Source organism: Aedes aegypti, chromosome 2, assembly GCF_002204515.2.
Source record: "Aedes aegypti strain LVP_AGWG chromosome 2, AaegL5.0 Primary Assembly, whole genome shotgun sequence".
NCBI lineage: Eukaryota > Metazoa > Arthropoda > Insecta > Diptera > Culicidae > Aedes > Aedes aegypti.
The window spans coordinates 33,088,571-33,102,165 of record NC_035108.1 but is presented as its reverse complement, the minus strand read 5'-3'; the positions used below and the strand labels follow the sequence as shown (position 1 = coordinate 33,102,165).

Below are 13,595 nucleotides of genomic sequence, written 5' to 3'. Positions count from 1 at the left end.
AACCTTTTTGGCTTTTAGATTACACTGCGGAACACGTTTTTGTCTCCAGCACCAAAATACCGCTATTCACTTAATTAAGGGTTGCTGAATCCATTGCCGTTTTCAGAAATATCATAGCACGTCTAGTTTTTGAGATATTGACTGTTGAAAATGCAAAAAATGACTATTTCAGCCAACTTGCATGCAAGTTTGCCAGCTTGTAAGGTAATATATTGGCTTAATTTGCCACAGAATTCAAACTTTATGTGTATAACAATACTTATCATCAAAGTTTGTATTACTTTCGATATGGAAAAGTTATTTTTTGATGGTTTAGAGAATTGTTGTATTTTGCCATATAGAAGAAACGAAGAATTTTGTATGGAGACTGCAAGCATGTTGAAAAAATCGGTTTAATCGAAATTTAATCGCGCAATTTCAATCAAATTATGTCTGAAATGAAAGTTCAAGTTCTATTTTGCATGCTTGGTGAATGAAATTACAAAAAAGTATGATAAATTGTACTTTAAATTTTATGTAAACATTAATAAAACCAGTGTTTTATACAACTTTGGCGACCTGCAGCTAAAAATTGTGACGTGCTGGAACATTTCTGAGAATGGCACCAGATTCAGCAACCCCAAATCTACTAGAGACACATAATTTGATCCTTGAGACACGCAAAACTGTCATTTTTGTTACGCTGTGTTATCAGGTGCGTTGCCCAACAACTTTTGTTTGTAGCTGCGAGCTTTTTGTTAGACTTCCCTGCAATAATTGATTTTGAAGTCCGCAATAATGGGTGAAGATTTCAGCAAAATTCGCACTTCAAATTGTATTTTTCTTTAGGGGGAACTTAATTCGCAGAAAAAAAAAAACAGAATAAAGATAATTGTTATAATATTAGTGGTGTACCAAATAACTGCTCAAAAATACTCAATTCGAACTCATGTCGGTTGAAAACATGAATCATAAATTTAGCGGTAAAATGCAATTTGATTATGAGAGTCCTAAATGCCTATTTCAAGAGTTTCTCACAAACACAAAGCTCGCTCATAAGCAACACTGAGATACTTTGATGACTTAAGGAAAAGCTATTCTTCCCATGAAAGCATTATTGTCTCATATGGAATTTCGAATTTTTTTTTTCGTCGCCACATTGATGTTTTAATAAATACTCTACTAAGCTTAAAAAGGTTATCACCCTTCGTCGAGTCTAGTACACGACACTGAAGACGGCCTTACAGTTGAGGTTGAAATGTGCTTATCTGTCAAAGGATACAAAACTCTAGTGGAAATCAATGGTAAAGTACTGAATACGGTTTTCATTTATTTACCCCATTCCATTTGAAAATGTTGAACAATAAAGCAATAACAATCTCTGTATGAACTTTCAATTCAAACAGCAACTACAAAATGTAAATTGTGTCCAAGTTTAATTTTTTTGAAGCAAAACTATTTATCTGTGCAGTGGTATTGTTTATGGAATAAGTAATAGTTTCAAAGTACTTTCGAATTGACTTATCTTCGGGTAAAATTAGCTTCTTTTCAGTATCTCCGAACCAATTTCTGTTGAATATTGCAATGCAAGGCATTGCAATATACAAAAGCCATATCCTTCTCTACTATATCTGTTTATGTGTACCTACTACCGAAATCCATTTGGCCATTGCATGTCCGTTCCATTTCTCGCCATCGCCGTCGCAGCTGCTGTCCGCTACAAAACCATCAATTTGCCCTAATAAGCGCATAACAGCCGAAAGCCATTAAAATACACAATACACCATGCCAACTGTCCCTCCGCCGCACTATTCCAAAGTAAAGGAATAAAGCACTCCAAGAACTGAAGGCACAACTTTCATGGCGATCGATGGTAGACGTCTGCGACGGTATGACATCTATCTGTGCCGTCGACAATCGTTCACGATGTCTGTCACTGCGCGCAAAGAGACGATTTTGGCCTACATTGCCACTCGGGATTGACAACTTGACGCAAGTCGTGACGGATGTGGACCAATTCTAGCTGAGTATCAGAACATTTTAGTTTTTTTGCGGTGTTACTTTTTTGACGTTTCGATTGAGCTTGTGGCGGGGTCTTCGCCAGGAGTTTCGGTTTTCTTGAAACTTACACGCCGCTGTAGTGGAAATTAGTTCTAGTGCTCACACACTTAAATTTTTTCACCAACCTCAGCAAAACGTTTCGCCAAGAACCCATCAGTTGAGATTTCGGTAATTTTCGATACTGAATCTCAGTACTTATTTTACCGAGATTTCAACATCCTTATTTTTTACCGAAATCTCAAAGAACGTTACTGAGATTCGGTAGACGTTCACCTAGATCTCGATAAAATTTTAACCAAGATTCGGGGAATAATTACTGAGATATCAGCTGTTAGGTTCTCGGCAAATACGTTTTCCGAGGTCGATTTCAGAATTTAAGTGTTCACTTCACGTGTAACGTGTGAATAACCCGTCATAAATACGAACTCGCTTGAAAAAGCATTGCAACACTCAGCTGAATATTGAATCACCCTGAAAAGTTTAGCATCACCTCAAAACAGGAACATTCATGATGATATATCTCGATATACTGATGATTTATAATGGTGCGGTTTTCAGCAAAGTTGTTCAGCAGATCAAGGACAATCGGAAAGCAAACAGTTTGGTTTGCAATTTTGCCGCTAGATGGAACATGTAAATTTGAGCATTTTAAGCAAGTTCTATTTCGTGATCCATATGAGATAGATAGTTCAAGTCTTCGGAAAATGTATTCAGAATGTCAAGGACACCCGGAAGAGAGGTAATTTGATTCATGATTTTGCCGCTTGGTGATGGTAGTGAGCAGATAAAATGAGCTTCTATCTCATCATCCAGATAAGGATAGAAAGTTCGAGTCTTCGACAAAGTTAGTTGGTGGCGCTAGTCAGCATGTGAAATTGAGCATCTTGAACTTGATCCCCTTATAAAATACATAATCAGTATTACTGAGGTCCGAGGTTGTCACGAAAACTAACTTCTACTCTGATTCTTCAACTCTTTGTCGAGATATGGAACATCAAGTTATGGCAGGGTGACTGTTATTAAAATTCATGATTTAATAAAATAGAATGTACAGAATGTTGTTTAGAAAGCCTTTGGCATTTGGAAAGAGAAGTGTTCAAGGCCAGAATCATGTCTCATTCAAGTGATTCAGATCTGATCCATTACATATTTATCACATAGTTGGGGGGCGTAATAGGAATCTGCGTTATAGGAGACCCAGGGCTTATGCGATTTCATCACTTTGGGGGTGTTGTTGAATATCTCGTATGCCAAAAGAGTACTGTCTTCGACGAAGTTTCAGTGCTAAGTACGATCTACCTTTAGGAGTTGAGGATCATCCTTTTAGTTGAGAACTTGGCCGGTAGGGGCGCTTTTTCTGATTTGCACTATATGAACCATGAGGGATAAGAATGCAAAATTTTGTAACATATGATATCTCTAGATCCTGATGTTTTGGAAGGTTGGTGTCTTCGGAAGAGTTGCTCAGTAGCTCAAGGGCTGACATGCGGTGGTCATTCTGATATGCAATTACGCCACCAGGCGGCGCTAGTGGGCATGGAATTTTTGTTTTGCGCATAGCTTAGTTGCCTGACCACTTAGAAAGATGTCGTCTTCGGCAAAGTTGCTCAGTATCACAAGAACTTATATTATTTGAGCCGAAGGTTTCGAAATATGGACCGACCGGGAATCGAACCCGGAACCCTCAGCATGGTCATGATGAATACCCGCGTCTTTACAGCTTCGGCTATGGGGGCCCTATATAACCTGGTAGATTATATAACTGAACTCTATTTAGCGAAAAAAAACACTGCCACAAGGGCAGATTTGAAGTTCTGAGCTCCAGGATAGTTTGGAAAAGCTTTTGAGATTCTCAGAGGTCAATAGATTCCGTTTGAGTTGAAAATATTATTATTTGCAGCGTTGCCAGATCTACGGAAATTTACGTAGATCTACGGAATTGAGCACTTTCTACGGATCCGTAAGATAATTCTACGGAAAATGTATATTTTCTACAGAAAGCTACGGAAATTCTTATTATTCTACGGTAATTTATGGATTTTTCCAACGGAAATCTACGGAATTGCAATGCCGGGGATCTCTCCCCCCGCTTATCACTTTTCGTCTACGGAATGATTTCCAAAGAAATCTGGCATCGCTGATTACTTCTAGCGCAAGCAACTACTGCTGTAAATTTCGAGAATTGAGCTTCGGGATGGTCTGAACGTCGTAGAGTATCCCAGGACATGAAAAGGCATGTGAAGCAGCATTTTTCTTGACATAATAGGTATGTATTACCAAGTACGAACATCGATTGTAGTTACAAAAGGCATTTTAAACTACTTTTATACTAATTATTCTATTTGTCAGACTTCTGCATGTTCAGGATGTTCTAGGTTGCCAAGTAGGACATTAAGGCATACACCTAAAATTTTTCCCTGACAGGGAAGTATATTTGCAAGGACTTTTCCGAAGACAGTAAATTTTATTCATTGGTTCTTTTTATACAGCCATTTTCCTACTGCGGTCATAAATGACCGTGTCGGCCCCAAAGGGAAAACTTTGATCATTTTAGCGAGAAAAGTTACTGGAACAAGGGTTGACCTGAAGTTCTGAACTCCAGGGTAATTTGGAGGGCCTGGAATATCACCAACGTTCCTTGAAATAGCCAATTGGTCTGTGAGAAGGTTCAGTGAACATGGTAGATTATATAACTTCACTCAGTTTAGAAGGAGATATTACTGGAAAAATAGTAGACCTGAAGTCCTGAAGTCCTGGGGAAATTTTGAAGGATCTGCAATACCTCAATCGTTTCTTGAAACAGCATATTGATCCATGAGAAGGTTCAGTCAACATAGTAGATTATATAACTTCACTCAGTTTAGAAAGAAAAATTACTGGAACAAGGGAAGACCTGTAGTTCTGAACTCCAGGGTAATTTGGAGGGCCTGGAATACTCCAAACGTTCCTTGAAATATCTTTTTGATTCGTGAGAAAGCTCAGTGAACATTAAATAACTTCATCGTTTAGTAAGAAAAATTACTAGAACAATTGTAGATCTGAATTTCTGAACTCCGGAGTAATCTGGGTGGCTCGGAATACCCCAAACGTTCCTTGAAACAGCTAATTGATCCGTGAGAAAATTCAGTGAACATGTTAGATTTTATAACTTCACTCCGTTTAGTGAGATATATTACTGAAACAAATGTAAACCTGAAGTTACGAACACAAGGGTAATTTGGAGGGCCTAGAATACCCCAAACGTTCCTTGAATTAGCCTATTGATCCGTGCCAAGGTTCAGTAAACTTGGTAAGTTATATATCTTTACTCAGTTTAGCAAGAAAAAATACTGGAATAAGTGTAGACCTGAAGTTCTGAACTCCAGGGTAATTTGGAGGGCCCGGAATACTTCAAACGTTCTTTAAAACATCCTATTGATACGTGCGAAAGTACAGTGAACATGGTAGATTATATAACTTCATCCAGTTTAGCAAGAAATACTACTGGAATAAATGTAGACATGAAATTCAGATTTCCAGGGTGATTTGGAGGGCCTGGATTACCTCAAACGTTTCTTGAAGTAGCCTTTTGATCCGTGACAAGGTTCAGTAAACATTGTAGATTATATAACTTCAATCAGTTTAGCGAGAATAACTACTGGAACAAGTGTAGACCTGAAGTTCTGAACTCCAGGGTAATTTGAAGGGCCTGGAATATCACAAACGTTCCTTGAAATAGCTCTTGAGATTCTCAGAGGTTGGTAGATTCTATTTGAATTTGTAATGTTATTGTTTTTAACCCAAACAATTACTGTTACGGTTGTAGATTTCAAAGAGTGTGCTTCAGGGCAGTTTGGACGTCCTAGAACATCCCAGGACATAGCAAAGCAAGTGAAATAGTGTTTTCGTTAAAAGAGTAGTTCTGTATTATCTAGCCTGAACATCATTTATGTTCACAAACAGTATTTCACGCTTCGTATGTACTTATAGTTCAATTTTCCAAACTTCAGGATGTTCAGGATGTTCTAGGTAGTCAATTAGGTCATAAAGGCATATACTTCATATTTTTCTCTGATAAAAGAGTATATTTGGGACAACTTTGCCGAAGACAGTATATACATTTGTTCATTGGTTCTTTTTTTACAGCCTTTTTTGTACTGCGGTCATATATGACCGCGCCGGCCCCAAAGGGTTAATTCGCTATGGAGCGGATATGGAACCAAGTGATTCACTTCATATTCAACTGTTTCAGGTTTGATTCACTCAATGTTTAAATGATTTCAAGCGATTCATGTCTGTTTCACTTCATTTTCAAGTGCTTCATGTTTAATTGACTTTATGTTCCCGTGATTCAGGTCTGATTCTCTCCATATTGTAATGATTCAGAACTGATTCACTTCATATTCCAGAGATTCATGATAGATTCGTTGCATATCCAAGTGGATCATGTCGGATTCACTGCATATCCAAGTGATTCAGGTCTGAATTACTTCATATTCACCTTTTTCAAGTATGAAATACTTGATATTCAAGTAGTTCAGTTTCGATTCACCCAAAATTTAGGTCATTCAGTATTGTTTCACTACATTTTCCAGTTGCTCAGGTGTGATTCACTTCATAAAGCATTTTAGGGCTGATTCACTTTATATTCAAGTGGTGACTCAATTTTCTGGAGATTCAGGGCTGATTCACTTCATCTTTGAGTGATTTTGGTCTGATTTATCCATTTCCAAATAATTTTTGTCACGATACTCAAGTGAATGAAGTCTCATTTAAATAAGTTTTTAGTTGCGTGGGTCTGATTTGCCTCAAACTTGAGGAATTCAGTACTGCATTATTTAATTTTCATTGGATTTAGGTTTAATTTACTTCTTTTTCAGCCTGCTACTCAGCTTAGTGTTCTTATGAGCACTTCCACAGTTATTTACTGATAGCTTTCTGTGCCAAAGTTCGCATTCCTACATCGTGTGGCTGGTACGATGATACTCAACGCCCAGGGAAGTCAAGGAAATTTCCATTAGATCCTGGACCGACCGGGAATCGAACCCAGACACCTTCAGCATGGCTTTGATTTGTAGCTGCGGCCTCTAACCACTCGGCTAAGGAAGGTCCCTTAGCTTAGACTCTAAACCCTAGAAACTCTAGAAACAATCTTTTGAAGACTTATGGAAGCTTTTGAAACGTTATCAATACTAAATCATGGAACCTTTAGAAACCTTATTGAAAAGGGCTTCGACTACGAAACCTCACAAAACAAAACTTATGGTGCTTTTTTAAGGTGACACGGGAGACCGTGTTATTTTCCCTATTTGTCTCACTCTAACAATTATCATCAAAACTTTGTGTAAGCAAATCTCGAGTTTTAGTGAACCGATGGAGCTGAAAATTAATTGGGTTGTGCACTACATATATAGAATCATAGTGATACATTTTTCACGTCGATATATGGAGTGGTTCTTGGGATTTTCTTCTTCAAATGGATAGGATGATTGTGATGACGTCCCGTACGGCCTTTAGTCAAAATACAGTCAACTCTCCCTTACTCGATATTCTGTATCTCGATATCGACTTGGACAACCATAATAAAAGTTAGCTTTCATGGCATCCTTGATGGTCCCTTGAATCGCAGTTGCACTGCACATTGATCCCAAAGCCACGACAAGATAGTTTGCGCCTAAACAGTCAGTTTTAGATGTATGGTGTCTTCGGGAAAGTTTCTCCATAATTTTTAAACATTTTTTTTTCAGTCATGTGAAATTAGGGTGGCCCGCATGATTGACGAGAAGAGGAAACGACTTTTTTGCTGACGCATTTTGGCCTATACAACGTTCTACAATGGTCCTGAACAATCGATTTGGAGCAACTTTGGCGAAAAAAAAACTCAAATTCCTATCTCTTATGGCTCGCGAGTTACGATTTTTTTAAACAAATAAGTTGGGTGCACTGGTTTTATGTTCTGTAACTCGATACCTCCCTAACTTGTCAATTTTCGTAAAACAGTCGAAGGGTTTTCAATAAAAATATTACATATTTTGTCAAATTGTATCATAGATTTATTCCACTTGCAAGGAAGCATTTCTCGAAGATGCTTGGTCAATAAATGTTAACCGCCTAGTTTTCACCAATACTGCTTACATTCATCTTATCTAGAATTTTCTCTGAGTCTATTTGAGAATCAATCAAAATCTTTTGGAAATTTTAGGTGTAATCATTCTGAGTATATGTTTCACCCCACTTGGAAAATTACGTTCTGAGTGAAATATTAACAGTTTGGTTGGTTTCCTGAAAAATTAATTCTTTGATCTATTACCCCATTACCGCCCAGTGATCTATGTTGAGATCAAAAACCTCGAACGCCCAGTTATCTATTTATGAAATGTGTGACTGGATCCTAAAAGCCAATGAGGATTCCGGGATCCATGGGCGAATTCTGAGTTTTCAGAATGTACCCTTGGATTTAAGAAGGATCAGAAATAATCCTGGTATTTCAGGATAGGAATTTTGGTATGAGGATTGCCGAAATTCAGTGTGAAGCTTTGGATTCACACTGTGGATGTGGATCGTAGGATTCTAGTGTAGATCCTGGAAATCCAGTGTGAATCCTGGTATTTCAGATTTGATCCTATGATTACGATTTGAATCCTGGGATTATAGTATGGATCGTAGAAACTCAGTGAAGATACTGTGATTCTAGTGTGGATCGCAGGATTTCAATATGGACATCAAAGTGGATACCGGTGTTTCCGTGTGGATCCTTTCATTCAAGTGTGAACTCTGGATTTGTAATGTAGATTGAAGGATTTCAGAGTTAATCCTGGGACTGCGATGTGGATAGTAGGGTGACAGTGTGGATCTTGATGAGTGTATTGGCATTTCTGTGTAGACCCTAGTCTTTCAGTATGGATTCCCGTGTTAATCCCGAGGATCAATTTTGGATCATGGGATTAAAGTTTGAATCCTGAGATTCTTGCCTGAATTTTGGTATTTTTGTGTGGATCCTTTTGGTAAAAGAGTAAATCTTGGGACTAATGTGTTAATCTTGGAATTTAAGAGTGGATCTTGGAATCGCAGTGTGGATACTGAGATTTCAGCCTGAACTCTGGTATTTCAGTGTGGATCTTTTGATAACAGTGTGAATCATGGGATTTCAATATGAATACTGGGGCTACAGTGTTAATCCTGCGATTTTAGTGGTGAGCCTGGATTTCCAGTGTAGATCATGGGATTTCTGTGTGGATCAGGGAATTGAAGCGTGGACCGTAAGATTTCGATGTGAATCCTGGGATTGTAATGTGAAATACTGAATTTTGAGTGGATTTCCAACGTGGATCCTTAGATTCCCCTGTGAATCCTAGTATTCCAAGTGTGGATCCTCGTGTTCCAGTGTGAAACAAGGTTTTCCAGTGTAGATCCTAGGATTTCAGCAAAGATGTTTAGATGGAACCTTTTAACTTTCTAATCATCTTTGATTTCAGTGTGAATGCTGAAATTCAGGGGTAGATATCGGGATTCCAATGTGGATACAGATATTCGAGTGGGGATACTAGGATTTCAGTATGGATCATGCGAATCCATAGTAGATTTCAGTGTGGGTCCTTAAATTCCAGTGCTGATATTCGTATTGCAGTGTGAATCCTGGTAATCTAGGTCCAGGATCCATATTTCAGTAAATACAATATGGGTCCTAGGATTTCAGTGTGGATGTTGGAATTCCAGTTAAGAATCAAGGATTCCTTGTGGATTCTGATATTTCAATGTGGATCCTATGTTTTCAGTGTAGGTCCAGGGATTCCAGTGTGGATCCCAGAATTACAGTGTAGATCCTAGGAAGCCAATGTGGATTTTGGGTAATCAGCGTGGGTCAGCGGATTTCAGTGTGAATCCTGGGTTTTATGTATAGATCTTAGGATTCCAGTATGGATACTGGATATTCAGTGTGGGTCCTGGGGTGTCAGTGTGGATACTGGGATTTCAAACCGAAACACTATTATGCATCTTGGGACTCCAATGTGGATACTGGATTACAGTGTGGATCTAAGGATTCTAGTGTGGATTTTGTTGCATTACAGTAGATCCTATGATTAATGTAGATATTGGGATTGTTAGTATCATTTTAACCATTACATTGATTTCTTATATCTAGATGTTCTGTGTTATTAGACAACATTATCATCCTAATTTGGTAAAACAAATTTAATTGAGATTCCAGTGTGGTTTATTAAATTTCAGTGTGAATCCTGGAGCTGTAATGTGGATAGCACTGTGTCAATGGTAATGTAGCATGTGAGATTTTAGGGAGGAGTTTTAGAGTTCAGATTTGGATCTTGGGCTTCCAGTGTGGATCTTGAAATTCCTTTTTGGATCTTACAGTGTGGATCCTGGGATTATAACATGGATCCTTGGTTTTTCAAGGTGAATAATGGGATTCCTGGATTCACACTACGATTCCAAGGTGAATTCTCGGATTCCAGTGTAGATCCTGGAAATTCAGTATGAGTACTGGTTTTCCGGTATGGATCCAATTACTTCAGTGTGGATTTTGGGATTCCAGCGTGGGTCCTGGGATTCCAGTGAGTATTCTGATATTTCAGGTTGGCTGCTGGTGTTCCAGTGAGGATTCTAGAATTACAATGGGAATCCTAGATTCCTGTAAGAATCCTGGGCTTTCAGTGGTAATACTCTGGGAATAGTGTGTGATTTTTATTGAAATACTGAGCAAACGTTGTGGGAATGCTGCGAAAATAGCAAACTGCTGTTTGCTGAAACTTTGTGAGAATTATGTAGAAATACTGCGGGAATCATGAGAATCCTATCGGAATTTCGTGTGGTTTGTATGAAAATCTTGGAAAAAATCTGTGAGAACCCGATGGATGTTCTTTGAGAATCTTGTGGGAATACTGTGGGAATTTTGTTGGATTCCTATTGACATTTTGTGGAGATTGAAGGTGTTGTGGGAAGTGGGAGTGGGAATAATATCTCGCGGAACATTACTAAAGGACCTATCTAACATTGAGAGGCTCTCTTTGTTTACTTTCTCTTTCAATAATAACTGAGTCACATTAATCTCTTCTGTTGCGTTTTTTGTATGAAACGCTAGTCAAAAAAATTAACTTTCGATCTATAGTGAAAAATTTCCCAAAATCTTTAGTATTCCACTGTTATAATCGAAAAAGAACGAGAGAGGAGAGAATCTCTCATTTGTACATAGGTCCTATTAGTAATGTTCCACGAGATATGACCAGGGAGCTTCAGAACTATTTTCAAAATTTTATTTTAAATCCTCTGCAGAGCTTTCTTGCTGGTATTACAATAGCTAGTCCATATTGGTACAGCATACGACTGGAAGCATTTGAAGAAATCTTCCATTTTTGCAAGTAAGATGAAAAAATATCCAAACTTTTTTGCAATCTGCTACAGATGACACGCAGGCTTTGTCCTTTGGCAGAGAGGCCTGTGTCATCCGCAAACAAGGATTTTTGACATCTCTGAGGTAACCCAGGTAAGTCAGAAGTTGATATTATGTATAATATTGGTCCCAAAATTCTACCTTGAGGAACATCAGCTCTTACCGGAAGTCTTTCACACTTGGAGTGTACGATTTGACAGATAACTGTTAATTATTCCAACAATGTATGTTGGAAAATTAAAAAAAAAACTTATTTTACGATTAAGCTTTCGTGCTAAACACGAATGCTTTTTCTATGTCTAGAAGAGCAAGACCAGTAGAACTACCTTCAGATTTGTTGGAATGAATCAAATTTGTTACACGTAAGAGTTAATGAGTGGTCAAATGTTCATGTCGGAATCCAAACTGTTAATTAACGGAATTTTAATTTTCGTTTATGTTGACACTCATTGACATTGTTCAAAATGACCTTTTCAAAAAGTTTACTGATGGAGGAAAGCAATCTGATTGGACGATAGCTAGAAGCTTCTGCAGGAATTTTTGTACGGTTTAAAATAAGTATAACATTGGCTCGAAGCATTTTAATAAATCGTATCGTTTAGTTATAAGCGGTGATATGAATTCCCTGTGCCATTTTTTTCGTATTGACACGAAAAAAAAAATCATATCGCATACCCTTAATATTTCGGGAGAATTGGAATTTCATTGCAAAAAAGTGACATTGTCCAACCATGAGACTGTTTCATACTGTTAAAAAACGTTTTTACGGTACTTAGATGAGTTTCGTTTACTGAACATAAAATGAGGGTCACTTAGTGCTCGGAGAAGGACACCCGTCGACGACACACCCTTACATACCGCTGTTGGTTGGTCGAATCCTAATTCGGAGGTGCGGACTCCATTTTATCGCCCAAATAAAGGCACAATAAAAGCAGTTTATACGTTTGGCCTCAACTGTGGCTTTAAGTGTGTGTCGATTAGAGAGGTTAGATTGCTGGGCGATGATGAACGCCGAGATTGCGCTGAATGTCATACTTTTTTTTTCAACTCTGTTGCGAAAATGAGCCATTACCCGGGCGCTTGGACGCAGTTCAGTCAGCGAGACGCAATTTTTCCAGAAGAAAGTTGGGTTGGGCAATTGCTTAGGGGGAATGCGGCCAGATAATAAATGGCAAACTGTTTGGAATTGCAGCGAGTACTGATTTGAGTTTTTTTTTTCTCTGTTTCATTCCATTTCAGGTAAAACAATTGCAAACGGTCGTAAAAACCGTTTTACGACGTGGACATAACGTTGAGACACTTGCGTCACCACAGAAAGACACTTGCTCGATGTGAGGAAGGTAAGATTGTGTGTCCAAGGGGAATTCTGAGACATCTGGTAGAGTTGTTACGCAAAAATCATTTTCAAGTCATCATTGTGAGGGTGTGCTCCATTCAAGCGTTTTTACCTTTTCTGTTTCAAAGCTTATTTTGCAAATTTGAGAACAAATCAATTTTTAAGAAAGTAAGTTTTCGACTAGCATCTTGTAAATCTTATAAAAAATGCTCTACCTCTTCAACTATATCTTGGATCCAAGTTTATGCCCATCGTTTTCAAACATTAAGCTCTTTATTCTACACATCTTTCACCTCTCCCAGGGGAAACCTTTTCAACGTTCGTCGACCTACTTTCCGTTAAGGCCTTAATCAGAAACCACAAAATACACCACATTTCCCCCCCATACCGGTTTTCCCTCATTTCCCAGAAGTTACCTTATTTGAACCGGCGGCGTCGGCAGCTGTTCTGTTACATCATACTGCCTGACGCCTGATGCCTGATGCTGGGCAGGGCCATAAACATTTCCCATCAGCGTTCGTTGACTTGTAGCTACCGAAAGTAACGAAAGTGCAACGCTTTGGAAGACTTCTATTTGTTTTTCTCCTGGGTGGTGTTACTGTGTCTCCCGGAACTCCCTCAGAGCCCGTCAAAGCGATAAATTAAAAATTAAAATGTTGATTAAGGGCAACACATAGGGAAGGTGACACATTTTTCGCTTTCATTTCTTGCTTCAGTTTGATGATTTAAGAGCTTTTCTTAGTAATTAGCTACGACTTCTAATCTGGTAGCTTTCATCACAAAAAGTGGCATTTATAACTCGTATATCGGGTGGTAGAAAAAATGGTTTTTCAT

General features: G+C 38.3%; 1 protein-coding gene across 3 annotated transcripts in view; it reads left to right on the top strand.

Annotated features, from left to right (window-relative positions):
- LOC5565109 overlaps positions 1-13,595 on the top strand; it is a 623,899-nt gene that overhangs the window by 394,607 nt on the left and 215,697 nt on the right. Inside the window, exon 1 of one of the 3 annotated variants that reach the window (XM_021840462.1) lies at positions 12,687-12,765. The exons of the other annotated variants lie outside the window; for them this stretch is intronic. The gene's annotated coding sequence lies outside the window, so the exon portion shown is untranslated. Of the gene's footprint in view, positions 1-12,686; positions 12,766-13,595 lie in introns of those variants that run through there. 3 annotated transcript variants of the gene reach the window in all.